The sequence below is a fragment of the Rhinolophus hipposideros genome (genome assembly GCF_964194185.1).
Source record: "Rhinolophus hipposideros genome assembly, chromosome: 3".
Lineage (NCBI taxonomy): Eukaryota > Metazoa > Chordata > Mammalia > Chiroptera > Rhinolophidae > Rhinolophus > Rhinolophus hipposideros.
In genome coordinates this window covers 67378190-67403030 of record NC_138049.1, presented here as the reverse complement: position 1 = coordinate 67403030, position 24841 = coordinate 67378190, and the positions used below count along the sequence as shown (strand labels likewise).

The 24841-nt window shown below is 37.3% G+C and overlaps 1 long non-coding RNA gene across 1 annotated transcript in view; it reads left to right on the top strand.

Annotated features, from left to right (window-relative positions):
* Nucleotides 1-4153: 4153 nt before the first annotated feature.
* Nucleotides 4154-24841, top strand: part of LOC308496026 — a 31003-nt gene continuing 10315 nt past the window's right edge. Inside the window, exons 1-2 of the long non-coding RNA XR_013993090.1 lie at nt 4154-4494; nt 15230-15280. This is a non-coding gene — a long non-coding RNA (uncharacterized lncRNA). The remainder of the gene's footprint in view (nt 4495-15229; nt 15281-24841) is intronic.

Here is a 24841-nt window from a genome sequence, read left to right as displayed (position 1 = left end):
CATTTGTCTATGTAGAAATATGAAAGAATTTACAACCAAAAAATAAACCTCCTGGAACTAATAATAAGTGATTATAACAAAGTTGCAAGATATGAGATTAATGTGCAAAGTCAATTGCTTTTGTATAGACTAGCATAGAACAATTGGAAATTAAAATTAAAAACGAAATACCGCTTACATGAACTTCTCCGCCCCCAAAAAACCACTTTAGGTATAAATCTAACAAAATGTGTACAAGACCAATATGAGAAAAATTACAAAACTCTGAAGAAAGGAATCAAAGAAGAACTACATAAATGGAGAGATATGTTCGTGTTCTTTCCATGTTCATGTACAGAAAGACTCAATATTGTTGAGATGTCAGTTCTTCCCAACTTGTTATACAGATTCAATTCAATCCCAGTCAAAATACCAGAAAATTATTTTGTGGATACCAGCAAATTAATTTTAAAGTTTATATGGAGAGGCAAAGACCCAGAATAGCCAACACAATATTGAAGAAGATTAAAGTCAGAGGACTGACATTATTCAACTTCCTATAAAGCTTTAGCAATCAAGCCAGTGTGGTATTAGTAAAAGAAAAGACAAATAGATCCATGAAATAGAACAGAGAGACCAGAAATGAACCCACAAAATATAGTCAATTGATCTCTGACAAAGAAGCAAAGGCAATTCAATGGATGAAGGATAGTCTTTGCAACAAATGGCACTGAAACAAATGTACTTCCACATATAAAAAAAAATTATTCTAGACACAGACCTTACACCCTTCACAAAGATTAGCTCAAAATGGATCATAGACCTAAATATGAAATGCAAAACTATAAAACTCCTAGTAGATAACATAGAAGAGAATCTTGATGACTTTCAGTTTGGCAATGAGTTTTTAGATAAAATACCAAAGGTATGATCCATGAAAGAAAGGATTAATGAACTGGACTTCCATAAAATATGTGCTGTGCAAAAAATGAAAAAGAAATGAAAAGACAAGTCACAGACTGGGAGCAAATCATTGCAAAAGACAGATCTAATAAAGAACTGTTATCCAAAGTATACAAAGGACTCTTAAAACTCAATAATAAGAAAACAAGCAACCTAATTTTTTAAATGGGCAAATGTTATGAACACATACTTCACCAAAGAAGATGTACAGATGGCAAATAAAAGCACATAAAAATATACTCGACATCACGCATCATTAGATAATTGCAAATTAAAGCAATGATGATATACCACTATAAGGCATACCTATCAGAATTGCTAAAATTCAAAACACTGACACCAGCAAATGCTGACAAGAATATAGACTAACAGGAAATCTCATTCATTGCTGAGGGGAATGCAAACTGGTAGAGTCATTTTGGAGAACAATTTGGCAGTTTCCTACAAAGCTAAACATAATCTTTACCATATGATTCAGTAATTGCATTCCTTAGGATTTGCCCAAATGAATTTAAAACTCGTGTTTACACCAACCTGCACATGGATGTTTATAGGAACTTTATTCATAATTATCAAAAACCTGGAAGCAATTAAGATGTCCTTTAGTAGGCTAATGAATAAACTGTGGTACATCCATACAATGGAATTAAATTCTGAACTAAAAAAAAAAAAAATGAGGTAACAGTGATAGGACATGGAAGAATCTTAAATGAATATTAATAAATGAAACAAGCCAATATAGAAGGCTACATACTGTTTGATTCCCACTATATGACATTATGGAAAAGGCAACACTATGGAGACAGTGAAAAGATCAGCTGTTAGAGGGGACGTAGGGGTAAATAAGTACAGCACAGAGGATCTTTAGGGCAGTACACTGTTCTGCATGATGCTGCAATGGTAGATATGTTATTATACGTCAAGACCCACAGATCATACAACACCAAGAGTGAACCCTAATGTAAACTATGGACGTTGGGTGGTTACAATGTGTCAGTGTCAGTTCATGGGTTGCAACACGTGTAGCCCTCTGGTGCTGGATGCTGTGCTTAGGGATGCTGTGTATGTGAGGGGAGAAGAGGTATAGGGGAACTCTGTGTACTCTCCACTCAATTTTGCTGTGACTCTAAGACTGCTCTAAAAACTAAAATCTATTAAAAAAAAAAAAAGAGAAAGAGAGAGAGATGAGTAAAGGTTAGGTCCTGCAGGATTCGCTGGGACTCACAACTTCAGTGTATAGCACATTTGTTACCACTGCCTGGAGAGGGGTAGCACTGGGGAGAAGATATCAAGGGCACTGACTAGACTTTTAAATTATATGACATAAAAAGAGACTCTTTTTGTCCAAAAGAGCTAGAGATTTGGAGTCAGGAAACCTAGCCTACCACTGCATAGCTATGACCTTGATGAGTCACCGAGTTTTAGTTTCTTTGTCCATTAAGTATTATGAGGATCAAGTGAGTGAGCAGTGAGAAAGATATCAACAATACAAATCACCATTCTTATGGAAGTTTGAAACCATAAACAGGTACACGTACAGTGCAGACATGGATGAAACAGTCCAAGTCTGCCAAGAAGAGGGCCTGAAATGTCCAGGTTGTGGGAAAGGATATTGGAAGAAACTAGTTAGGATGAATTGTTAATTATGCAAAAGCTGGGAATAGGAAGTCAATACGGACCTCAGCATTTTTTTTATTGGTGGTACAGGAATAAAAAAGGGGTGTGGTATCTCTTAGAAGAAGGACAAATGCAACGGGGCAAGCAGTTTTCCATAGAAGGTGATGAGTTAGGTTTATATAGGCCAAATTTTAGTTTCCAAGTGGAAACATCCTCTTGAATAATTTAAAATGTGTGATTGAGGCCAGAGATACAGAGGTGGAAGCCATCTGCTTCAAATTGACAGATGAAGACACAAGCACCTGGAGGAAGAGACCTGGAGGCAGAGAACAGAGAAAAGCAGAGAGCTGGGAACACATCCCTTTAGGACTGACTCTGCCTGATGTGCTCAGCCTCCTGATGGCTGGTGGGCTGTGAGACATACCGCTCCCTCACTCCAAGCACTGCCCTTTAAATCTTCCTCCTCCAATTTAAACCTGAGGTAATTCATCAAACGAGACAAAAACTTTCAGAGATTTGTTTTTTTATTTCTGTACTGACCATCTCTCCTTTCCAGGCCCTTCTCCAGAGTCTTCATTGAATAGTTTAATAAGCCTGTTTGTAGCTTTTGCTAGATACCACCTCCAGTAATTATCTGCCAAGGAATGTCTTCAAGTGTGGGCTATCTAACAAGACGGACACTTAAAGCAGTTTTTGAAATAGGTCCCAGAGACATGACAGCTGTGATAACTGTTCTGGAACTATTACAGGCAAACATTTCAAGGCTTTTTTCAAGACTTCCTTTTTTTCTTTTTAATTCCTGGACCACTGACGTCATTAGCTCTGAGGCTCTTACCATGGTGTGAGCTCTTACCACCCCTCTCCATTCCTTGTCAGCATCAACAATAGTGCTGTCCTTGCTGGTCCAATTGTGTCCTGGATACATTCATAATCCTTTACATTTCAAGGACTACGGATGCCTAAAATTTGACTACTCAGAGAGAAGTTTGGATTTACTTTTATTACTGATTCTTGTTCCTTATATCTTTGCTAATTTACAGTCACATTTTGAGCTAACAAGCCTTTTGGGGTTTCGTGTAGTCTGGTTTGTTTTATTTGGCCCTGTCCTGAGCAAATGAACAAAGAAATGCATTTTATCCATGCATATCATCCCCCGGTGGCCAGGCTCACACTTACTACATGCAGGTCTCAATGCCAGCTGCCCTGCATCTGCTAAAAGAAAACAGGCATGGGGCAGGCTCAGAGGCACTGGAATCAAGCATTCCCGGCACCCAACGAGGTAGCCATATGGGGCCTTGCTTCAATGGAGTTCCACAAGTATGAACCTCGGAAATATTCTCATCCATAGAAATAAACACCAGTTCCCTGGGTGCCCCTACTGACACCCCTTATACTTCCAATAAACTAACAAGAGGCCCAAAAGAGGCTAAGAAGCGTCATGTGAAATTTGATATTTATTTTAAGTGACTAGGAGAGCCCTTTTCCACTTGTCAAATATTGGCTCATTATCCAAGCACATTTCATAATTTCCTGTGTGTAGAGTTGTGCTAGGCATTTTACAAAGTTAATTAAACAGACACTGTGCCTAACCTCTAGGCATTTATGATTTAAGGAAGACAGTGCCAGTGGAGACAGGAACAAATTCAGGACACAAAGGAAATGGGATGGTACCACACAACTGTGTAGATGAACTCTAAAACCAAATGTGTTATTCCGTCTCTACTGGCAGCAACAGGGCAGTCCAACCTACCTGGGGATTCCAAACGTTTCCAAAATAAGTTTATTAAAGTTCACCGTGACTCTTATTTAGCTCTTCAATCCGATATACTCATTGACAGGAGCTAGTTAAACCCAAAAATGTGGATAACTGGCAACCCATCCTCATCCTTCCATTCTGCAGACAGAGCTCCCAGAAGTGGGCAGATCCCTTTCAAGGTACGTACCACCTCTTCATTCACTGACTTCAATCTAAGTTCTGTATCTTTGCTTGCTTAGCTTTATTCTGTTTTGGTCATCCCAAGTTGGAATCCATTCTGTCTTCTCTAGGCTTTCTTCCCATAATAATCTGCCCACCCACCGAGGACAAACGCCAGGTTTCTCTGCTTCATTCCCAATCGTGCACCTATTTCAAACAGGTAATGGCTGGGCACAATAACTAAAGTCAACGAAAAAGCTGGAGTCACCAGGATCACTACTTAAGACCAAGTGTCCCAAGGTCCCCAGAGCACTGCAAATTGTATTTAGACAGAATGGAGTTGAATAACTTTGTAAAGTAGGTTAGGTAAAAGAATGCATTAGACTTGGAACCTGAAAAGGGTTTAAAAGCAGAGGGAAAAGTTCTTGTTACTGCTTTGTAGGAAAGCAGAGTTACATTAGCTATTAATAGTGGAAAGTTTTACTGTGAAGGCGTTTGTTACTTTAAACCAGCAAACGGAGAGCAGTACCTGAAGCCATTGCTGGGAGTGAATCTGCAGAGCCAGGCATAGGCCTGGGAGCTTACACGACCCCAAGCCTCAAGAGGCCCCTGTACTCACTGCTCCTCAGTCTGCCCTGATCAGCAGTGATATGTCCACTGTAGAGCCTGCATGGTCCCTTCAGATCCAGCGCTCTACTGCTTCTGTCCCCGTGTGGGGAGTGGGCATCTTTGCTGAGGCTGGGAAACCCCCATCAGGGTTCAGGCCTCAGTCCTCCCCTCCGAGCCATGCAAGCTTCTCGAGCGCTGCCACAGAGCTAAATGCAAGTACTTGCTCTTTCTGGGACCTATGCCCAGATTCCACTAACTCCCCATCCTCTTTTGGGGAGTTTCTCAAAGGTTCAATCCTTTATATACCATAGGCCTCCAACATACCTTGCATATATCTTCAAAGGGTTTAGTCTTTTTAAAAATCCAGAAGCTTTGTGTCTTGCAGACAAACTTGGCTTTTGGCCCACAAATATAAATCATACCTGAGATAAGAAGGCCAAAAAGGGCTGGTTACTTGCTTGAAATAGGGAAACAGAAAAATACAGGAAGAAAAATTGTGTTACCCTAAGAGATAGACCCCGTGTGTAAGGTGGAAATACAGGGCAGGGTTCTAACTCTGCTGAAGGCTCAGAGATGGTTTAACAGAGACATGGTTTTAAGGGGAGTCTTTGGGTATGTAAAATGTACTCTATACTTGATCTTCAAGAATATATATTTTTCAACTTAGAGAAAACCTGCAAAATATTTTTTTTTCTGATTCACAACTTGCACTCAAGGTAGTTCAGGAATGTAGCAAAAATCATTTTATTTTATTTTTTTTATTTTTTTTTAGTGTGTGGTAGATGGTAGGTTTTCTAGTAATGGCAATAACAGTGACAATCACAATCAAAACATAGAATGGAATGAACTACTAAAAATTTTCTGACCTCCAACTACATATATTTTATAGGTTTACCGGGAGGAATTGTGGAGATCAAGTTAGTCCTTCTAGTCTGCTAGCCTTACTCTTCATGCCTAATTGTAGCATGCACAGAGACTGACATGAGTTTGAGTGAGGGAGCAAAATCAGACACATTGAACTTCCCAGATCCAGTAATTAATACCTTGTCAAATAGAAAGACAGTGGTGCACTCAAGAGGAAAAGCCCAGGAGTAATTGTATGGTGGCCAGGTTAGGGCTCAGTAAATGACACTGACATATTGGCCCTGAGCTTCTGACATTGCCTGTCAAGATCGATTTATAACAGAAATGACTCATCTACCATGCTCATTGTAAGATCAAGTGTGTGTCCTCTGCTCAGGAGAGTCTAACTTTCTTCGGCAGACCGATGGAGTCAAGTCTCATTAACATGATGACAAATCACATGGAAGCCACTGCCTAGTACCCTATTTTCAGATAACCCATTCCGTGTTTCACACTGTCATTTGCCTAGTCCCTGTGTGGCTTTTAGAGGATCAATGCCAGGACTGCCCTGAACTGAATTCCAATGCTTCTTACAGGGGAAAAACAAAAACAAAAACCTGTGCCTTCTGTAAAACAGAACACTGGCAAAAAGAGAAAAAGGAGGAAGGAAGAGGGAAGGAGGCATATATTACGCATCTTTAAGATACAACCAGGCTATTTCTCTTACACAGCTGTGTGTGTGTGTTTCACAAATCTGGAAACAGCCAGCCCACCAAGTAGACCAAGGCTGAGAGTGCCTAAGGCTTAAGACAAAAAGGGATTATTTCAAATGTCTGAGGAATCTGTGGGGACCCAAGGCCAGTGGTAAACAAAAAACTGAAATCCAGTTAAGTGCTGCAAAATTGAGAAAATCAAAAGATAGTGTGGCTAGTGTGGCCCATCTCTGCATCCTTGTTTTACTATGTCTCAGCTGGCAGACCTGAGATTAGTTACTTCGCCTCTCTAAGCCTCAATTTCCTCATCTCTCAGACAAGGAATTAAATAACATAATGTGTGTGAAATCCTTACCACTGCACTTGGTAGATATTAGGTGCTCAATAATATGTTCGTTATCATCACCAGCACCACTAGGATGGAGAGACTCAGCAGAAGCAGGATGGGAGAATAAATAGAACCCACACTAGGAAGCCAAGAGCTCTGTAGTCTATAACTTACCCACTAGGAAAGCGAGTGGTTTAAAAACTAAAACACACTTTTCATTAAATTTTCTAGAGCCAAAGAGATTTATATCTTATGTAATGTTAGAACTTCATTTTTCAAAAATTTAATTATACATTCTAAACCTTCATAAATTCCATTAAACAAGGTGTTTATAATACTCGTTGGGTGAAGTCATACTTCATATTCTGGTATTTTAAATGTTATTCATGACTTGATTTTACTCTGTTTTCTGAATGGCACTACATTTTTATAAAAAGGGGTAAACATGTCAGTATTTTATATAACAAAGTTGAGCTTATATAAAACAGTCCAGTCTTCAAATACAGGCAAGATTTAATTCAGTTTTGGTCAGGTAGTATCTAGTGAGTAAATCACTGCCCAGAATGAAATGCAGAAATCATGGAATAAAGCCCAATCACTGACATTGAGTTTTCAAATAGTGTCTTCAATCAGTCAAGATCTCAGAATCATTCCTCAGTTAAAATAATGATTTCTATGGCTGTGGAGTTACTAAGGTTTCAAAGTACTTGTACAGCATAAGGGATGGGAAGTAGCTATCAAAAGTAAAGAACTATACTAGGTCTGGGCACTGAAGGTAATTGCCAAACAGTGGAGACAATAAATCTCTCAATTCCTTCTCTGCTCTCAAAAACCTAAAATGGATGTAGGGCAAGGATTGGGTATATAAGGACTTCTTTTCTATTAGCATGAAAACATACTTTTTGAAAAGTTCTCTACTCTGACCATATCTTCTCATGGACCTCCATGTCAACATAGCCTGGACATGGGGGTGGGGTGGGGGTGATGAAAGGGGAAGATAAAAGGAGAAACATAGGAGTGTCGGTCACTCTGAGGTTGTAGACATCTCAGCAATAGAAATTTTGGAATAAAATTCTTCAAAAGAGGATTCCAAGAATTGTGCCAGTTCAGCGTTTCTGAACAGAAGCTAAAGCACCATGGATTCAATGTTGGTATAGGGTTTTTGAAGGAAGATAAAAAGAAACAAGCCCAGACAGACAATCTGATTTATACTGAGGCAGGTCACTATCATCACAGCCACTGTCCACAAAACTACCACCATCATGCGACTAGAAAGCACAACTCCAGGGGCTTGATAAACAAACAGGGGGGCCACACCCTTCAGAACTCTCAACTGCAGGTGATGAGGATCCTAGCCTCATAGACAGGGAGGAAAGTTACGTTTGATAATGGTCCTTAGAGTAAGAACAGAGACAGATATCTGACTAAGGTACAGAATCTAAAGTCCCCTCAGCCCAAATAGTGAGGATAAAAGTTTTTTAATGGGTGTGACCTAATTTTAGTGTCTCTCTTAATTTTCTCCCGTAAATGTTCTTTGTTCACACCATGGGACCCCACAAGAACTACACAAAGAAATCAGGAGCTATGAATTCTCTTCCTGGTTCTTTGCCTGTAGTTTCTCTGTGCTTAAAAATGTTGTTTAACTAGGCTGGGGCTCAGTTTTCATATCTGACATATGAGTACATCAATTCACTGGTATTCATGAGATAAAGATATCCAACCCAGAAATAAAGGACTAAAGTTAGTTCCCAAATTCCACTTTGGGTCCTTAATCAGCCAGTTTATCTAAAATGCCCTAATAGGAAAATTGACATGGTATTATGCTGTCCTATAACATTCTTTAAAATACTCAGCATGTATAGTGTGAAAATCATGTGTGTGCATTACCCAAAGTAAACTCAGCCCAAGTACCAACTAAGAATTCAAGGACCAGGGTGGACTGCTGATGTTCTACTCAGGAAGGCTGTCCCCCAAAGAAGCTTCTATGATAACTTGAGTCATCCAATCCCAAGCAACCACCAACACTTTGCTAATTAGCTTAATGAACATCAGCAATGGATTTTCACTGATAAAACTGTGAGCCTGGTAAATAGCATAGTAAATTTTAGAAAGCACTCTTATTAATTAAAGGTATGGATTGGCTTAAGATATTTTGGTTTTTTTTTTAAATAATTTACTTTTCAGTTATAGTTGACATACAACATTATATTCATTTAGTTGTATAACATAGTGATTAGACATTTATATAATTTCTGATTTGATCACCCTGATAAGTCACTAAACTCCTCTGCATGAACAGGGTACAAAAATCCAGTGAGGCCCAAGCCCTCATTTTTAAGTATGGCACCCAACTAAATAGTCCTGTGGTCAGCCACTGGTTTAGGAGGATTTTTAGTGGCCCAATATTACCTAGAAAGGGACAGGATTTTGCTGCTAGAATGTGGTTGTGTTTGTTTCAAGTAAACTCTGCGGGCAAGATAGTGGTCAGAATATGCTCTAGGACAGAGAGCTGGGGCCTCTTTGGGTTTACACAGCTAGTTGCATGTGTTATCTTGTGCCAGCTTTCTAATTAATATTTAATAAATATCTGTATGCATGGCAGAATTTGATCTGACACCCGCTGTCCTCATAAGCTGTATTCAGGTTGAGTGGTCTATTTACCCTCAACAACTTCAAACTTCTCCAGTGGCTGCCTTTATGTACCAAAAGGAACTGAAGGGGTTTTGTGTGACCAATTGACTTGCAATACACAGGTAGTAAGATTGTTATAAGTAAGATTGTTATAAAAGACTCAATTTTCATCAGGGAAGCCCTGAATTTGGTTTAATAATCCAGTGTCTAAATCCTCTTTATATCAGAATATGAATTCAAATAAGAACTTGTCTTAGGTATCATTCAAAGGTATGCTACATTGATGCTTCTCCCTCTCACTTCATTTTCACTCTGCAAGGGAGTAATCCAACAAATATTTATTAGAAAAACTACGGAGTGCAAGGTACTATGCTGAGCACCACGAAGCGTACAATGAGATATAACTTGAGGTTTGTGAGCTTAAGGAACTTTCATGAAATGAAGGGATAAAGTGGAAGTAAAACCAGACTAGGAGCCAGGAAATTCAGGCTCTAGTTCCAACTAGTTCACCAGTACTTCCTTGGGCAAGCCCACCTGCTTCTCTGAACTCCACCTCTTCATATGACAGCAAAGGGGACGAACTGGATGGCCCCTCCAGTTTCTGCCACTGTAACCTTCCATGATTCTATTATCAAGGCCCATGAACTCATTACTACAGGGCACCAGGCATTTTACTAGTTCTTAGGACTACAAAGATGAAGAAGATACGGTCCTTTCCCTAAGCAGCTCATATAATAGGAAAAACAAAGGGGAATTCATCATGATAATAATATTATTCTTTACACAAAATTATTGTTACCACCCCATTTCATTGAGAAATATCCAAAGAGCTCAAACCAACACTGCTGCTTTTCCACTCACAGCAGATAGATGGTATAAACAGGAGATCATTTAAGAGTAGAGAAGAAACAAAAACCATCATAGCTGGTTCAAGCAATTTTGACTCAGGTTTTAAGGATGGACTTTGTTGTCACTCCCTTTCCATCAAGTATCGTTTAAGAAATATAAAAAGGCTTTCCCTGAAAACATAAGCCCTACTATTTTTCCTGCAACTCCAACTGTTAGGATCACTCTTAAGCAACATAGCCATAAAGCTTTGAGAATTTTACCTGAAAGGGATAACGCATTGAGCCATTAGGACCTTTTATTTATTTTTTATTTTCTTAAGTTCTTTTTTTAAAAAATTTATTGGGAGCTTTTATTGGCATCATCATAAACAACCTTACCAAATATACAAAATAGGTAAGTTCTATATAAAAAAAAGGTAAGTAAACCTCTTTTTAGCTTTCCTCCTTCCAACCATCTCCATTAGGATATCTCACTACCCTGTTTCCCCCAAAATAAGACCTAGCCGGACAATGAGCTCTAAGCATGTTTTGGAGCAAAAATTAATAAGACCCTGTCTTATATTATATTGTATTATGTTATGTTATGTAAGACAGGGTCTTATAGTAAAAATAAGACCGGGTCTTATATTAATGTTTGGCCCAAAAGACGTACTAGAGCTGATTGTCCAGCTAGGTCTTATTTTCTGGGAAACACGGTAGAACTTCACGTCAACATTTTAAAATCCAAGTTATCATTTCCACCAGGTCCTCTTCACTACCTCAGCCACCTCCAGCCAGCCTTCGCCACCTGATTTCTCTCTCTTAGTCAAATGTTGCCATTCTTTTCTTAGTCACATGAACTCAAAAGCCATCTTAAAGCCAACTTTGATGTCTTCTTTTCAGTCCCCACTCTTCAAACCCTGTGGATGCCCTCACTACAACTTCTCTTTTTAAAACTGTGCTGACATATACAACATAAAATTTACCATCTTAATCCCTTTTGAAGTGTATAGTTTAGTAGTGCTAAGTATATGTACACATTTTGCAACCAATCTCTGCAACTCTTTTCATATTGCAAACGTGAAATTCTAAACCCTTTAAACAATTCTTCATTCCCACCTCTTTGCCCCTGGCAACCACCGTTCTACTTTCTGTCTGTGGTTTTGACCACCCTCTAGGGACTTTATATAAGTGGAATCATACAATATGTCTTTTTTTTGTGACTGGTTTACTTCACTTACCATAATGTTCTCAAGGTTTATCCATACTGAAACATGTCTCAGAATTTCTTTCCTTTATAAAGACAAAAAATATTCCGTGGTAAGTGTGGACACTTGAGTGGACACTTGAGTTGCTTCCATGTTTGGTGTATTGTGAGTAGTGCTGCTATGAACAGGGTGTACAAATATCTCTTCAAGACCCTGTGTTCAATTCTTTTGGGTATACACCCACGAGTTGAATTGCTGAATCATATGGTAATTCTGTTTTTAATTTGTTAAGGAAACACAATACTGCTTTCCATACTCTGCCATGTCTCTTGCCTCATGCACCTCCTTTGTAGCTCCACTTTCACCATCCTAATTCAGCCTCATTACCTCTTCCTTGCGCAACTATAAAGCCCTCCAAACTCTTATCCTGTTCCAACCCACTGAGCACACTACTGCCAGACTAATATTCCTTTAAGTGCATTTCTGATGTCATTTCTCTGCTTAAAAAAACAAAAACAAAACTTCAGTGTCCCTATTTCCTGTCAACTGAAACAATAACTTTTAGACCAGACTTTCAAGAGCAGTCAAAATGTGACTTCATCCATGCTCCCACCAGGGCACACTTTAGTGTGTCCTTCCCTCTTTCCTTTGCCCATGCCTTCTGCCTTCCTGTCCACATTTTCTTCTGCTAAAACACCCTCACCCCTTAGAAATGATTTCACTTGGTACTTGTACTAAATAGTCAAAATGCCTCTACCAACCTGAGTGTCTATCAGCCTATGGTTCATCTACATAGATCCCAAGCATCTATGTACCTGTCCTCAGAAACATTAGTCATATTCATAATTACACATTCAACGTCTTCTTCTCAACTACACTGAAAACCTTAAGAACAGGGAAGGGGTCTATTTAATTTTCTGTTAAAACTCTAGTGCTCTACACTGCTAGTCATGCAGTATACAGGGAAGAACTGATTGTTGTTAAATGCTGAAGGCTTCATATTTTCCTAAATATGAATTCTGCGCTCTCTTTTGAAAATCCAAGCTCTCAGACTTGAATCAAGTTCATAAATGGGCCCTCTGGAGATGCTCTGAGTGCTCTTTATTTAGGGCTTAAATTATCCAGTTTGATTGTCTGTATTGATCAGACCAAAGAGATAATGGCTAAATATCTGCTTCTCTTGGGGCAATATAGAATCCATCATCACTGGATTTCATATTGAACTTTCTGCAATTTGCTCTCTTTCCCTTAATTATAATCACTGTCTTCCAAATGCTCTATGCTAAGAAATAAAATAGGATTATCTACCATTGTATGAATTTTATGGAAATAGATTTGAAAAATATTATTCGGTGGGATGAACATTATTATCTTAGTGAGAAGTTTATAACTTATCTCCTTTTTAATTGGCTTATTTTATTATTCTTTTCCTACTATACTGGACAGAATATAATAAAAAAAAAATCATGACTCTTCCAGGGAAAGACAACATAAGAATAAGTTAAAATGGGAGAATTTACCTGCATGGTTCAGTTAAAAATAAAATTATAATACATAATAAAACTCAAAATGAGTAGCAGCTGTGGTTTGAAAGTCTTAAATATATCATTGGAGATAAAATTGACTAATAATCTCCCACACACTAACCAATCAGGGTACATATGCAAATGAAATTAATTGATGCTATAAAAGGCTAAAAAGAAATCCATAAAACATGTGGTAAGTTGTCATTTTTCTAGAATGGTTTTCTAGAGGACTTGGAGGAGATTAAGTCTTGTTGAGCCTGGGGAAAGAGGGACAGGAGAAGAAGATAAGATCAGCAAGCTAGGAAGAGGAAGGTGGAAGCAAAGCCAGGAATTGGCACTAACATGAGTAACTAGGGAAAACCTGAAGGCCTGCTTGAGACTAGATGGAAGGTGAGAACAAAGGCAGTTAAGGCAACACAGAAGTTCAGGCTTGTGAATTAGAGCATTCAGCACTTTGGTCTGGGAAATCTACATTTCTCTGACTGTGCCTTGACACAACTTACCAGGCCAGAAACAGCATCTTAGGGGAACTGATCCACGTTATCTGTCTTTTATCCTGATTATAAGCTGTCCAGAAACTGTCCTTGACTCATGTTTGTACATACTGCAATATCAAGAACTGGTACAATATAAAGTGCTTAGTGCATGTTTAAAAAATGTGGGAATTATTATTTTTACTTAGGATTGCTTTGGCTATTCAGGGTCTTTTGTGGTTCCATACAAATCTGATGATTTTTTTGTTGTATTTCTGTAAAAATGCCATTGGGATTTTGATGGGGATTGCATTAAATCTGTATATTGCTTTGGGTAATATGGCCATTTTTAACTATGTTGATTCTTCCAATCCATGAACATGGAATGTCTTTCCATTTCTTTGTGTCTTCTTGAATTTCTTTAAAAAATGTCTTATAGTTTTCAGCATATAGGTCTTCCACATCCTTGTTGGTTAAGTTTACTCCTAGGTATTTTATTCTTTTTGTTGTAATTACAAAAGGAATTATTATTTTTTATTTCTTTTTCTGTAATTTCATTATTAGTATATAGGAATGCAAAGGATTTTTGTACATTGATTTTGTAGCCAGCAACTTTACTGTATTTGTTTATTTTTTTAAATAGCTTTTTGGTGGAGTCTTTGAGGTTTTCCATATAAAGCATCATGTCATCTGCAAAAAATGACAATGTGGATGTTTCTTAAAAAACTTAAGAATAGAATTGCCATATGAACCAGCAATCCCTCTCCTCAGTACATACCTAAAAAATCTGAAAACATTTATCCATAAAAATATATGTACTCCGATGTTCACTGCAGCTTTATTTATAGTGACCAAAGCATGGAAACAACCAAAGTGTCCCTCAATAGATGATTGGATAAGGAAGATGTATTACATATACACAATGGAATACTATTTGGCCATAAGAAAAGATGACATAGTACTATTTGCGACAACATGTATGGATTTGAGATTATTATGCTAAATGAAATAAGTCAGACAGAAAAAGTAAAAAAAACATATGACTTCACTGATATGTGTGATATAAAGTTGAAAGCAAAAAAAGGAACAAGACAAACAAACAAACAAAAATTCATAGACACAGACAATAGTTTAGTGGTTACCAGAGCGTAAGGGAGGAGGTTCATGAGGGTAAAAACAGGGTCAAATATATGGTGATGGAAGGAGAACTGACTCTGGGTGGTGAACACACAATGCGATTATAGATGATGTAATACAGAATTGTGTACTTGAAACCTATGTAATTTTACTAACCATTGTCACCCCAATAAATTTTAATTTTAAAAAAAGAAATGTGGGAAGTACTGCAACTTCCTAGAACCCCCATTGAATTATTAATTCAGATTATTCTGTGATCTATAACCAAGGTATTCAAATAGTCCAACTTGCCTGGGAAGTTTCAATTAGCACCTGATGTCCAGTGCAGTTCTCCCTTTCACGCTCAAAAGTGCCCAGGTTTGGAAGATAAATTTTATGGTAATTCTAGTTATAAAAGTTTAAAAGTTTATTTCTAGAATTCTGTCAACTTGTTCACTGGTTATTGTTTCTTTCTAAACAGAAAATAAATGATGCAAATTAATCTTGCAAATACTATGACTCTGGATTACAGGTAAGCAAATAAAGTTATTTTCTGATGTTAGCAATTTATCTAGAGAAACAGCTTTAAAAACTCAGTGAATATGTATAGCTACATAAAGATTTCTATAATTAGTTTTTTTCCGGTATGAATGTATAGCAGAAATGTTGCTACCTTCAACCTCTGGGATATCAGTATAATAAATAATTAAATATGGAGCTACAGCCATATTGAACATTAGTTCTCTCCGTGTGTGTATTTCTGGGACTGGAAACACACTTTGATACTCCCAGAAATATGAAACTTTGCACCATGGTTGTCTTACTTGGCAACAACACTATGATTGGCTTTGTTTAAAAAGATAAATAAGGAGTAATTTTTATCTTTTTAAAAACATTTTTAATTGCTTTTGAAAACCTCTTATTCAGGGCTGCTGCTAGCACACGCCTTGTCATTCATAGGAATAAAAAAAAAAATCACCTCTCTAGATGGACCAAGGAGAAAAAGGAGCCCCTCCCCTTAAATGGATGGGAGACTGGATCACACGCTGGCTGTCACTCCTCACTCTCCTGTGCAAATGGGAGTGGTGGCCCTGACTGGAAAACTATTCTCCCACTTTACAAAATAGATATGGTCACATGAAGGTTGCCTTGAAGTAAATCACTACATCTTACATTTTATTTTTTCATTAAAACTTTCCCAAGGTGCCCATCTGAGAGAAAACAAGCAAGTTTTGTAATGTATGTATGTATGTGTGTGGAGGTGGCAGGGGGATTCCACTTCATCATGCAGGAAAGCTTTCGAAATCTCAACGTTTAAAGACACATTACAAATTTTTGATTAGACCTTAAATCTACAATTCAAATGAGTAGAAATCCTATGAATTAAAAATAGCTAGAATGCTTTCATTTTCAGGATTTTATGTAAAAGATCGAAAGAGTAAGAGAACAGACCAAACTGAGCTTAAAAGTATTTGGCTTTTAATTAAACCTCTAAAATACTAGAACATGAAACCATGCCACCATTCTCTTACGTAAATCTCAGATCCAGCTTCTCAGCAGTTAGAGGTGGTTAACATAATAATCATTATCTTTACAATTAATATTAATAACTGATTGCAGAACTAAAGAGGAACAAAAACACAAATGTGTAAGAGGCTGTGTGATTCAGAACGTGGCAGAAAGCAGCTAATGCCACATAATGGTCATAGCTGTAATAGAGCTGAATGTTCTCCAAAAATCTACGGCTGAGGAGGCACCGAATTCTGAAAGCAAATCTTAGTCAAGTATAGCAACTCACTTACCTGATTTACAACCTATGTGGGAGTCCATTTCTGTGCCTCCAATAGCTAGGTAAGGAGACATACTGGTAGTTTTCCGTTTTACCTCAAGCTATAACTGCAACATAAAAATAAACCTGCCAGACTGGCTGTAACATAGACATTGTAATTGGAATGGTGCTGCGTAAACAGTATTTTATATATTCTGAACTGATCTGTTTGTTCTTTAATTCTACTAACACAATGGCCCTCAAATCTAAATAAAATAAATGTTTAAAATGATATTGTTTTATCAAAATGCTTGTGGTTCCCTAGAATAAGAGAAACCATTCCAGATCGTAATGCAACAATTCTTACTGACTGGCAAACCAAGTAATTCCACTGCACACTTCTCTCTGAGGAACCGACTGTGGAGAGTGTAGTCCATAAAGAAACACTACCGGTGGAACTAGAAAGAAATCACACCATAAATTGTTCTTACCATGGGGTTTTCTTTTGATATCTGACTTTTCCATGTACATCTGTTCTGAGATTTATTTACTCAACAGTATTTGGAAAAGATTTATTAAGAAAAAATAGGCAGATTGTTTATACTAGTATCAATCTCTTTCTAGCAAAGATTTTTTTTTTACATTTTAATATATCGTACAGTTGACATTTACACTTTGTGTGTAGATTCCATTTCCTTTGGAGTCTTTTCATTCTAGTACTGAGACCCTACAACATATCTAAATGTAGCTTTCCTTCCCGAACTCCACATCTGCCATTATTTGGACAGCCACTGTGCTAAAGCCTATCAATTCATGTGTTTTCCCCCCCAAAACACTTCAGTTCAAATCATAAATCTTCAAGTTAAAACTAAGCCCTCACCCCTTCAGCCACTCAATGCCTCAGCACCCAATCTGGGCTCTGGGTGTGCTCCTTGCAATGTTTAAGATACACTCGAGGAGGCTTGGACCTATACCCTGTGAAACAATTCCCATAGTGACTGAAAGAACACGTTCTCGGAAACATGGGTGCAAACAAATAGAAGAGATCAAACATATATTTTAAGGGTTCAGGTAAGGGAATTCATAGTACAAAAATAAAGTACTAAAATAAATTTTATTAAGAAACCTATAGTCTGTGAGGAGTCTTAGACACAAAATGGGGCAGATGAGTTGAAAGGAATATGTTTGCACATATTCCTGCTCCTTACAGGGACTAAAGGTGCCCACATTTTGTGTTTAGAGTAGCACAGCATACAGACCCTCTGAAGTGAAATGCCTTCTTCAAAGAAGACGGTTAAAACAAATAAGCCAAAAAGGAAGCATTATTTATGAGACCAAAAATCTTGGTTTTCATCTTTTGGCCCAGTATAAATATGTAAAACCAAAGTGTCACTTACTGAGCTCAAAGTCGATCTTTTAAATCTAATTTTCATGGAAAATAAAGTCTGCGTATTCAGCTGATCACTAAACCAAAAGCTCTTTAAGGAAAAATGACTACGTGTTAGTGATTGCTACCGTGTGTGCCAGAACACTGAATGAAGGCATGAATGAAATTTTGCAAAAGCTAGAATAGTTGATACATGGTTGCTAAAAGTAAAAGCTAATAATAAAATAGCACCATTAACAGAGCACATAGCCTATAATGATGCTATGCTAAGGCTTCAGCATAGGAAATTATGCAATTATGCAATTCCTACAACAGCTCTGTGAGGTAGCACCAGGATGAGCCTTATTTTTCACATGAGATCACTGAGGCTCAAAGAGGTTAAGTAACTTACCTGCTCACATGACAGAGTCAGTAAAGGCAGAGCTGTGAATACAACTGAGGTATGTCTGATGTCCGAGCCCAAGCCATATGCCCCACAAACACTTAAAAATGTAAAAATGGACCCTTTCTTTGGAAAAGTAATCATACAAAGGCTGCTTAGAAAACTCTGGATGTTTGCATGTCACTCCTCATCACTTGTTTATTTATACTTAATCTACTTTTAAAAGGGACATGAAGCAAATTCCTTAGTACAGGGTGTGTGTGTGTGTGTGTATACATATATACTGGAAGTGACAAAAATTGTTTACAAGTGGACACTTTGGTCAACGTTGCTCAAGCAGTAGTTCTCTATAATCAGAAGTGTGGACACTGATGGTAACCACTTCAGTGGTTGAGCCCCTCTTGTAATTGCAGAAGTCAAACGTGACTTGTATTCGTCTTTTGTTATCGGTATATATTGAACATTACAATTTTTTTTTTAGTTATGTCCCCTTGCAACTTTTTTTTTATTATTTTTTAAATTTATTGGGGTGACAATTGTTAGTGACATTACATAGATTTCAGGTGTACAATTCTGTATTACATCATCTATAAATCCCATTGTGTGTTTACCACCCAGAGTCAGTTCTCCTTCCATCACTATATATTTGATCCCCCTTACCCTCATCTCCCTCCCCCCACCCCCCTTACCGTTTGGTAACCACTAAACTATTGTCTGTGTCTATGAGTTTTTGTTTGTTACAACATGGATGGATCTTGAGAGTATAATTTTAAGCAAAATAAGTCAGACAAAAAAAGCAGAGAACCCTATGATTTCACTGATACGTGGTATATGAACCCAAAACAGAAGAACAAGACAAACAAATGAGAACCAAGAAAAATAAAACAAGAACATTACAATTTTAAGAGTTTTTTCCTTTCTTAAAATGTGTATACATTTTTTGGCACCCTCTGCATATATACATATATGTATACATATGTGTATATGTAGATGTACAAATAATCATAGCTATCAGCTTCTACAATGAAGGGGTGGGAAGCAACACTGATGAGAACAGAGTCCTTGCTAGAAGATGGTCATAGACAGAAAGTCATGGCAAATGACACAAGCCTTCTTAGTATTGATTTAATCCTCCTTTCTCCCCAAAATACAGTAAAGGGAGAAGTTACTAGAAGCCCAAGCTAAGAGCCAGTCCACGTGGGTTCAAATTCTATGCAGTTTCATGCAATTTGTTAGCTTCCCCCAGTCTCAGTTTCCTCATCTTTATAAAGGAAAAGATAATAGTCATTATCTTTCTCAACTCTTTCTCAAAGAATTGTAAATGAGAGAATCCTGTAAATAAAGTTCCTTGCACAGCCTAGCAGATAGGCATTCAAAAGAAAGGAGGAGAGTTTCCATAACAAGAAATGTTCTTAACAAAATCATTGAGTAAAAGCAAGGCTCCTTTGGACCACCCCCATAGCTTTCCCATACCCACCCCCCCCCAAACGCAAATGTTCAAATTACAAAAGTGCAATCCAAAGAATGCTTTTTTTTTTTAAGTCTGCATATTTAGGTTTATCAAAGGTTTATTTAAAAAATCAGAAAATTCCAAAAGACATAATAAAAAGCTGTGGTGCCCTCACTCCCCATCATTGCTATGCTCTGGTGATAACCACTTGTAATCTTATATTAGTTCTTTTGGTTTCATATCTCTTTCTATATCACTAACTCAATTTATCAACTCTAAACATTGCCTTTTTATTGCTTATCATGATAAATATGCACTTAGTGAATTCATACCACCCAATTTCTCCTTTCCTTCTTTTGCCTCATGTTTTCATAGTTGTGTAGGTTTTCATTCTGTTTGTTACTTTTGCAATTGACATTCTATTCTTAAACTATTTGTGTTTCCTCTGTCAATTTTCACCTGTGTCTCTTGGCTCTGCCCTTGACTTTGCCTCCATCCCCCCTTTTTGAAGTGCTGAAATGCCACGTTAGCACTCTCCGAGAACATATTAAAGGCACCAGAAGCAGAATAGAGCGGAAACAGTAACTTTATTCCTGCAGCACTAATGCCAACGATGCTGATGAAGAGTTAAGGCACTTATTAGGTGTCCCTTTGGAAGGGAATGAGACAATATTGGAAGACAAGAAGAAAGACGATGAAGAATAACAACAACAAAAGATGCACAGATTCCTTGGCACCTCTGAGTGAAAGCCCCTGGCAGTTCCCGAGCCTCCGACAAAGGCTGACACAGCCCTGTAGACCGAGGGTCAATTTGTATCCAGAAGCAAGTAGAAAAATAACAAATATGTGGTTTATGTTTGCCATCATGTTATTCTGGGGTTTCTTGGCAAATGTGGTTTATTAGTTCAAGGACAAACGATCCTTATTGAAACCAACGTTTACTGACAAATTGTGCACAACCCATGAGAGGATCTCAGAGAAAAGGTCCACTTCCTCCCCTAAATATCCATGCACTTGTGTCATGGTTTTATTTGTTTATTTTTATAACTTAGAATACTCTTTTGATAAACCATATGTCGTTTATTATCACTTAAAATCATGCGTTTTACAAGAAATCCGTTCTCGCTCCTTTATTACTCTCTCAGTCATATTCTCTTGCTGTGGAGCCTTTCACACTGAGCTATATTGGAAACCGTTAAGTTTGTCTAAACATCACAGGTGGTGAGGTTAATTTCACTTCTAAAAGATTGCTTTGGACAGCCCAAGACATGAGGCAGAACTAAAAGCATACTTGAGGTTACTAACCTTAGAGACAGGGGTATCTAATACAATTCATTAAGTATAATTGAAATAGAAATCCTACAATGAGAACGTAACAAGGAACACTGTGTAAATTGACTTTTTGAAGTATATTCTTCCCTCAGTGCACATATTCAGCTCCCATTAATTTTAATAGACATAACATGCTCATATATCAGCTCAAGGATTTCACCTGCTTCTGTATGAAAATGGCTGCATAAAGAAAAAGGTGTCTACAAGGAAAAACTGAGCCTGCGGCCCAAGACTGCCTGGATAATAGAGCCCTCAGGCATTACAGTTAATTAAATATAAGTTGTTGCATAGAATAATAAATGAGGAATTAGTATGAAATTAAGCAAATTGTTCTGTTTTTCTTTAAAAAGAAAGCACCTAGGAAAATAATGTTGAGGTCAAGCCATGTATTTCCTGGACTGCTTTCTCACTCAAAACCCTGTGTTCCCACCATATGAACTGTGAGCTGAAGGCAGAGACTATGTCTTACTCCCCGACAAGGTACACACAGCATGAACCAACCACACAAAAGGTACTCTACAGATACTTGTCAAATTGAAATGGACAATCCAAAATTTCACATTTCTGGGCCTCAGCTCACATTGATCCCTCTGCCTGGCATATCCTCTCACACAACCAGCTCCAATCTTCAGCTGCTAAATTCCCAGCCAATTAATAAAGACACTATCAAATATTAGGGAGTTTTCTTGATCCTTCCAGGTGAATGCTGAGTATACTTTCAGAATCCCATTATACTCTTAAAACATGCTGAAAACCTCAAAGAGGTTTTGTTTAATTGAATTATATCTATAGATACTTATCATAGAGAACATTATGTTAAGTGAGATAAGTCGGAAAGAGAAAGACAAGTACCATATGATCTCACTTATATGCGGAATCTAAAGAAAAGGATATGTGAATGAACTAATCAGAAACAGTTTTGGGGACACAAAGAAAAAACCGAGAGTTTTTAGATGGGTGGGGGGCAGGGGGTGGGGATAAGGGGAAAGGTGAAGGGATTAGGAAGCAGCTGGTGACCACAAGATGGCCTCAGGGTTTTTTGAAAATTAATTTGGGGATCGTATTCAATAATGTTGTAAAGATTTTGTTGGATGTCCGATGGACATGTGTCCTATTTGGGAGACCACTTCAGGGATACTGTGGATGCCTGATCATGGCATTGTACACCAGAAGTTAAACATTAATGAATGCCAACTATAATTTTATATATATAATGTGATGACTCGGTGCGAGGTCGGAGGGATAGTGGATGGGGGGAGGGGGCTCCACACAGTGTGAGGGATATAAATGATGAACGTCTAAGTATTACCTTGTCTTATACACCTGAAACTAATAAATTAAAAAAAAACTGAAAAAAACTTCGAATATTTATTAAAATTAACAATAAAAAACTCATCACATATTGGCATAAATAACACATTTTTATGAAAACAATTATAGCTCTCTCACCACCACAAATCATGACTAGATTGGCATTGTTTTACATTTTGCAAATCTCTGTAATGTCTGACTTAATAGAAGACAGACAGCTAGATTTTCATATCTGCTCCTGAAGTTATTAGGTTACAATATATTGTTTTCATTGAAACATCTGAAGAAAAATTTGCTTCACATAATATGTCGTTGGAAAAGAGAGGCATATTTGGTAGACTTTTCAGATAATTATGACTATTTTCTGATACTACACCCAAATTCTACAAGTGGTAGTTTCTTAAATGTTAGTTTCAATGTGAAATTTGAAACAATATTAATGAATTTGTCATACTGTTATATTAAATTATTAGTCTATTTTGCACTTGAGTAAATCTGTTTAGCTATGCATGATTTTTTAACACCATATGCATTGACCATTTGGAAAATATTGATTAATTGGGTTATGTAGATCTTTCCAATGTCATATTTGATTATACAGTATTTTTAAAAACACATTAATATTAATGCCAAAATCATGATAAAAGCCTTCAACTATTGAGAAGTTGTCAAACTCATGGTGGAAATTAAAAGTTTTCCAAACTTCCAATTTTCACTTGAAAGCTTGAGTTTTATCATTGGCAACGAATACTGTCGACTTTCTTTGAAGCAATAAGCTAACTTAACTCATTTTGAGAAAATGTCTGCCAAATATCCATGACTGAATAATCATCTTGTCTGTCAATCACGCCTTCTAGCAAAACTGTTGTGCCATGAAAAATGCAGCTGATCTATTTCACAATAAAAACAAAAAACAATTGCACAAATGCTTTTCCTCAAGCTGACCGTTGTACTCAGTATTCCATAGAAATTCCTACTTCATCATCACATGGGATATTAAAAATACATGTATTCAAGGGTCGAGTTTTCCTAGAATTAATCATTTTTACTGCTTCGCCAAGGATATTCTTAAGTGAAACTGGCATTTTGTTTTTTTTTTGTAACTGCATGGCACTTAAAGAATGCCATGACTTCAATCACAGCTGGGAGCCACTGTTTTGATTTTTGCTAAGGCACCAGCAGTTTTATCCTTTATTGCTTTTGCTCCATGACTGCAAATGTCACTACAGTGAAAGAGACAATAACATTTTCGTATTATTTTGACATCATTTTAACTACATGGACCCCCAAAAGGATCTTGTGGAACCCCAAGGGACTGTGGCCACACTTTGAAAACACCTGCATTAGAGTAAAACAGACTTCAATAACTAACCTTGAGCAAATTACTTAGCGTTATCTGTAAAATGAAGGCAATAAATCCTGGCACATTGGATTACTGTGAAAGTGACATACCATAACATATGTAAAGTACACTGTTATGGTATCTGTCACACAGTCAGTATCAAATTAATTTAATTTTCTTGTCAGCCCCCCTCTACTTACTTTATATCTATGACTACATTTAGATCATGGCTTATAAAAATGCAAACTTTTGCTTTATTTCCCCATTAGATTGTAAACTTTCTGCATTTTACTCAAATTTTCTATCCTAGGTAGTAAGTCATTGGCCCCTTTGAGAATCTGATGTACCAATAAAGACTCTCTCCCCAGAAAAATGCACACAGGCACACACATACACAAAACTTTGCATACAGCTTTGAAGACCCCTTAAAGCAATTCTACGGTTCCCTAAGGAAGAGTTTTTCAGAAGTTGATTCTTGAAACATCTGCTTCAAAATCAACCTAAAATATTATTAAAATAATGATTTCTGGGCCCCTCCCAGAGCTACAAAATCTGGATCACTGGTGGTCAAGCCAATAACTACATTTTAACAGTTCTTCAAATGTTTCCTATATCCTTTCAAGTTGGATCTCTAAGGGAACTCAGAGCCTGGGTTAAGAAACCCTACTCCATAGTTCCTACTACATGACTGATACTCAATAAATAAAAATTAACTTAGTAGACACCGTACTCTGGAAGTGAATGAAATGGCTAGAGGATCACTGAAGTTTAGAAAAGTGTACACAATCCCCAAGTGGTCCAAACCCTCACTGGTCAGCACAATTACTTGGGGGTTTTACGTTTTGTTTGTTTTTAACAAACATTTACTTAGCTCTTCCTCTAGATGTAATGATTCCGAAGGTATGGAGTGGGGTCTGAAAATGTATAGTTTTTTAAGGGCTTTCTCTAGTAATTTTGACCATCTGGCCAGGTTTAAGAATTATTTTGGACTCCTTTTAATGCACAAAGTTTGCTTTGTGCATTAAAGAGAAGCCTACGTCTACAGGTTTAGTTGATCTAGGATTTAAATGTCTAATAAATCCAGAATTCATGTTCCTTGTCAATGTTGTTATTTGCATCTG